Raw genomic sequence first — 6,000 nt, 5'->3', positions numbered from 1 at the left:
CACAGCTCGCTCCATGGCTTGACTGTGATCACTGCAGACCCAGCCAGCTAAGTGATAGATTTGACTCATACTGGGGGAAAATAAAACGCTCGGTGAGACCTCAGCGTACAGCAGGAGGGGCCGGCAGTGATTCAGTGGGGGCTGCTCGTCACGTCATTGCTGACTGGGTGACTCAGTGTGCTTTTGCTTCTGGAGAACCTGTCCTTTCAACGAGCTGCAAGGCGACAGTGTGACCGCTCGTGGTCAGAGAAGATCACATGGCGTGTGGTTGGGCTGGGAGGGTTTGTTATCTCCTCTTGGGTAACTAACTACATGTGACCTGCCTTACCTTTGGCAATAGCAGCCAGCAGAAGGGAGTCTTCATTTCTTGTCCGTGGCTGCTGCATTATGCATTATTAAACACTACCTTGTGCCTCTCCCTCAGGAAAAATGAAGAAAAGGTCACAGATGTGCCCATTTCAGGATGTAACAGTGCAGCCCTTTCCATAACCAGTGGGCACAGCCCCTGTGAGGGGATGAGCTCAGAGCAAAGCTTGGCTGGGGAGGCTGTAGAATCATAGAATGATTTGGGTTGGAAGGGACCTCAAAGCCCATCCAGTCCCACCCCATGCCATGGGCAGGGACACCTCCCACTGGATCAGGGGTTCCAAGCCCCATCCAACCTGGCCTGGAACACCTCCAGGGATGGGGCAGCCACCCCTGCTCTGGGCAACCTGGGCCAGGGCCTCCCCACCCTCACATCAAATCATTTCTTCCTAAGATCTCATCTCAATCTCCCCTCTTTCAGCTTAAAACCCTTCCCCCTCTTCCTATCCCTGCACTCCCTGATCCAGAGCTCTTCCCCAGCTTTCCTGGAGCCCCTTTCACTACTGGAAGCTGCTCCAACGTCTCCCCAGAGCCTTCTCTTCTCCAGGCTGAACAACTCCAGCTCTCTGGTCTGTGGAGGGGTTTTTTTCTGCAAATACTGTAAATGTGAGGTCATATTCATCAAAACAGGGTCCGTTTCAACTTTTCAGACCTTTCATGGAGAGGTTGAGCTCGTGCGTTCAGGAGGTGCAGGACTACGCTCTGCCCGGGGAAAGCGTGGTTCTCAATCAAAGGAGGAGAAGGGGAAAACACAGGGTGTGAAGAGGAAGGGTTTTCTTTTGGGGCGCGTGGGGATCTGTGCAGGGAATCGCCCTCTGTGTCCAGGAGTGGCCGGAGCTGCTCAAGCTGCTCCTGGTGGGTTTCTCCCACATTTGGATGCTGGCAGGGAAAGTCCACAGGTTGTCACATGGAAAACGTCACAGAATCATGGAATGGTTTAGGTTGGAAAACACCTTTAGGATCATCAAGTCCAGCCCTGCCAACACGAACAACACTGCCAACACCATGAAGCCGTGTCCCCAAGCACCACATTGACAGGCTGAGAGGGGTTGGGTTGTTCAGCCTGGAGTAGAGAGGGTTCTGAGGAGACCTTAGAGCGACTTTCCAGTACCTGAAGGGGCTACAAGAAAGCTGGGGAGGGACTGTTCATAAAGGTTTGTGGTGATAGGACGAGGGGCAATGGGGATAAACTGGAGAGGGGCAGGTTTAGACTGGACATAAGGAGGAATTTCTTCACTATAAGAGTGGGGAGGCCCTGGCCCAGGTTGCCCAGGGAAGCTGTGGCTGCCCCATCCCTGGAGGGGTTCAAGGCCAGGTTGGATGGGCCTCGGGCACCTGATCCAGAGGGAGGTGTCCCTCCGCGTGGCAGGGGTGGAACTGGATGATCTTTAAGATCCCTTCCAACCCAAACCATTCTATGATCCGCACAGCTTTCACATCCCACCGGGGTGGAGACTCCACCGCTTCCCCCGACCCCTCACGGCGCATTCCCTGCCCCCCTCAGACGAGGAGCGTTACGCCGCCTCCCAGGACCCCTTTTCGATCCCACCCGTGTGCCCGCCCCCTCCTTCCCAGGCGCCTTCGCACCCCTTTTCCTCCGTAACACCCCCCTCCAATCCCCCCTCCCGCGCCGCGCTTCTCCCCGCGCAGCTGCCTCGAACCACGAGATCGCCCGCCTCCCCTCCGTCGCGCGCCCGCCCGCCCGGCCCGCAGGCGCGGGGGCCGCCGCAGCGGCGCGGGCGCAGCCAATGGGCGGGCGGCGGGTGAGGGCGGGGGCGCGCGCGGCGGCGGCGGCGGCGGCGGCGGCGGCCGGGGCGGCATGAGGGGCCGGGGAGCAGGTACGGGGGGACCGGGCTGCTGGCTGGCTGTGTGTCTGTCTGTCTGTCGCTGTCTGTCTGCCTGTCTGTGCTCCGGCAGCTCCTGCGGCCGCCGGGAGTGCCGGGCTATAAATAACTCTGCCTGACCCCCTTTTTTTTGGGGGGGTGTTTTTTTATGTATTTATTTTATTTGTAATAGAACGGGCCTTGTCGGCCACACGCATCCCGCCGAGCCCCTCAGAAACGCCGGCTAAGTTTAGCCTGCCTGGTCCTGAGGGAGGTGTCCCTGCCCGTGGAGCTGGGTGGGCTTTAAGGTCCCTCACAGCCCAGACCCTTCCCTGATTTTCCGATTCTGTGTGCAGGGGCTGGAAATCGGTGGCCTTTAAGGCCCCTTCAGACACAAACCGTTGTGTGATTCTATGTGCAGGGTGCCTGGGGTGTGTGGGAGGTGTCCCTGCCCCTTAAAGCCCTGGGTGGGCTTTAAGGTCCCTTCTGACCCCGAGCGTTCTGTGACTCGGTGTGCAGGAGGTGTCTGCCCCTGGCAGGGCGTTTGGAACTGGGTGGGCTTTAAGTTCCCTTCCAAGCCAAACCATCCCATGATTCTGTGATTCCGTGATGCTGTGATTCGGTGTGCAGGAGGTGTCTCTGCCCGTGGCAGGGGTTTCGGAATGAGCTTTAAGGTTCCTTATGACCCAGAGCATTTCGTGATTCTGTGATTCTATGTGCAGGAGGTGTCCCTGCCCGTGGCAGGAGGGTTGGAACTGAATGGGCTTTAAGATCCCTTGCAACCTAAATCATTCTGTGATTCTATGTGCAGGGTGTGCAGGAGGTGTGCTGTCGCATGGGGGTTGGGATGGGTGGGCTTTAAGGCCCCTTCCAACCCAAACCATTCCGTAATTCTATGATTCTATGATCCTGAGGTCCACGCAGGGCAGGCTGCTCTCTCTCTGCACGCGCGGTGCCGCTGAGGCTGGTCCCCACGCTGGGCTGTCCCTTTGTCCCAGACCTGTGCACCAGCCAGCCGAGGAAGTGCTCCGGCGTGACGTCTGGCTGCTTCAGGCATCCCTCCTCCGTCAGCATCCCTCCTCCGTCAGCATCCCTCCTCCGGCAGGGGATGCGCTCGGCACGAGTGCCCCCTTTTTGGTCATTCCGACAGTTTTCAGATCCAGTTTTCACCAGTGCCAGAAAGGAACCCTGGTCTAAACACCGTGATGCGTTTATTACAGAAGGCTGAGGGAATTTGCAGAGGAAAAGCCGTGGTGAACAACATCCGAAAGAGATTGTGGGCCTGAGCCGGGAAGAGCAGGGCTGTTCCTGGACTTGCAGCCTCAAAGGGTGTCAGAGAGTGTGGTGGATTTTGTCCCCCACCATTTGTTGGGGTGGGCACGGTGTGTATGAGGAGTGAACAGCGAGGTTATCCATGGGGAGAGCCTGGCAGATGCTCCTAAAGGCTCCATTACCCTCATCTCCCTGATGCCCCACCTGCCCCAGTTCGACACCACGCAAAGGTTGCAGAAGAGGGGAGTCCACGTTTTGATTTCCTTCTGGGTACAGTCCGTGATGATGCTCAGCACAGGGCGCGAGGAGGAGGCTGGCGATCAGAGTGGGTTTTGCTGAGCAGCTTTTGCACTGATGTGAATCACCCCAGAGGGAGAAGGAGGAGGAGGATGGGTTTTCCGGAGGGCCGGGGGACACTGCAGGGCTGGAGCAGGGCTGCTACCTGCCTGCCTGAGGAGGAGAGGGACGGCCGGAGATGAGATCTTCTCCCCTGGCTCCTCCTATTGTGTGAACCCACCTTCTCCGTGGCTGTAGAGTGAGGAGGAGGGCCTGAGCACAGCTACGAGGGCTGGAACAGTCCAGGTTGAGGCTGAGGAACCTGGGGACAACAGGGCTGGCCAGGACCCATATGGAGAAGTGAGGGTGAGAGGGAAGATTGCCCTGGCCAGGGCAGCTCGTGGCAGGAGGGCGTGTGGAGGGGACTGCTGTGTCTCCTGGGCAGGAGTTGGTGCAAGACCTGCTGGCAGGGAGCAGCCACCCGCACAGAGGAGGCACCAGTGGTTTCCAAACATCTTTGCTCCATCTCTGATGGAAGTGGGGCATGTCACTGTTGAAGAGCTTCATGATTCCGGGATAGGTGTTCAGGCACAGGGAACCCAACAGCATCAGCAGAAAACAAAGCAAATCCTGAATCGGAACTAGTTGGTTTTAGCCCTGGGACAGGAGCTGGTAGGTTCTCCAAGGCCAGGTAATGAAGGTTGCTGTGACAAGTTATCTGTATGGTGGGGGAAGGAATCCCTGAGCCTGGGTTTTCTGCAGAGAGCACAGGGCTGGCAAGGAACAGCCATGCTGGTGGCTGCATTGGTTGGAGCTGCCTTCCTTGAGCGTGGGACTGGGCAGAAGAGTGCGTGGCAGGCACAGAGTAGGGGACTGGTTTTGATGGGAGCTTGGCTTCATGGGGCTGCAGGCAGCTGCCTCTGGGCTGCAGAGGGGTTTGTGCTGTGAACCAAGGCCAGCATAGATGGCATTTCTTCACTGTGTGACTCTGGACAACTAAAAGTAAGTCTCTGTAGCTCCTGCGAGCACTGAGCTCTTGTTACAGGATTAAGTTTCCAGCCTCATGGGCCACCGGTTGCAGCAGCAGCAGTTCAGGAGGCAGCTGTGGCAGCAGTGCTGCAGGAGGCAATACCCAGGGTGAGCTGCTTCGGTGGTCACAGGCCCTGTGCTTGGGCCTCACTCGCCTCCGGGCTTTTGCATGAGCATGCCAGCCTTTTGTAGGGAATGTCTGACGGGGACTTGGTGCCCTCTAAGAAACCCAATGAGAGAGTATGTGCAGGGGGAGTCCTGCAGAAGTTGGCGAGTATTTTGCTGTTGACTACAGTGAAGAGGATTTCACCTCTCCGAGCAGACTGTTTACTGGACAGTTTGTCTGTAAGTATCTGACCAAAACTCAGTATTTAAAAGTGTGGAAGTTGATGCCCAAATTATCATGTGTCTCCTAAGCTCACTTACAAGGTCTGGAAAAACAAAACTTGGCACAAAAGGTTGTCTTCCTCCAGCCCTCAGGCTTCTTTGCTACTTTTGTGCATATGGTTACAGGGATAGGTGAGAGAAATTCGGCTCAGGAAGACGTTATTTGCTGTAACAGACCGAGCTCCTGCATTAGGCATCTTCTGGCCTGGCAGCATTTGCTCCTAGAGGAGAGCTGGTTTACATTGATAGTCCCATTTCAGTTCCTGTTCCCTCTGTCTAGAAGCTATCTCTTTTTCTTTTAAAACTTAAATTATGACTGTGGATCCAAGTGTTCCTGGAGCTGCTACTGTTCTGGGATCAAAATCAGCCTGGAAGCTGGAGGTCTTTCAGATCTGCCTTCAGCTCCTCCTTCATTTTAGCTATGTCTGTGCAGAACTGGTCACAGGGGAGTTGTTGCCAGATTTGGCTTCTGCTTCTGCTCTGCTTGGACTCCCTGTAAGGCTGGGACATGAACACTGCTGTCGGTTTGTGCCTTGCCGGTTTGAGTACTGATTTCTGTTCCTTGCTCTGCTACACAGTGGGCAGGCGGGATCCCACTGTGATCTTCCTCTTTCATTACCTGCCTTGGCTCTTGCAAAAGGCGCTTGAAGCTTTCCTCCCAGGAACTTAATGGGCAGTGGGAACAGAGTGGGTGGGTGGGGAGGGCAGCGATAGGAAGGGGCCATGAATTAACTCTCACTTGCAGAAATAAACCTTTCCACTTGCCAACACTATTTTGTGTTCGGCTAGTATTTTCCCCCTGCAGCTCTATTTTGCTTTTTACCTTTCAGACACAAGTAGCTGAGCT

The sequence above is a fragment of the Phaenicophaeus curvirostris genome, chromosome 13 (assembly GCF_032191515.1).
Source record: "Phaenicophaeus curvirostris isolate KB17595 chromosome 13, BPBGC_Pcur_1.0, whole genome shotgun sequence".
Taxonomy (NCBI): domain Eukaryota; kingdom Metazoa; phylum Chordata; class Aves; order Cuculiformes; family Cuculidae; genus Phaenicophaeus; species Phaenicophaeus curvirostris.
Note: the sequence above shows the minus strand (reverse complement) of the source record.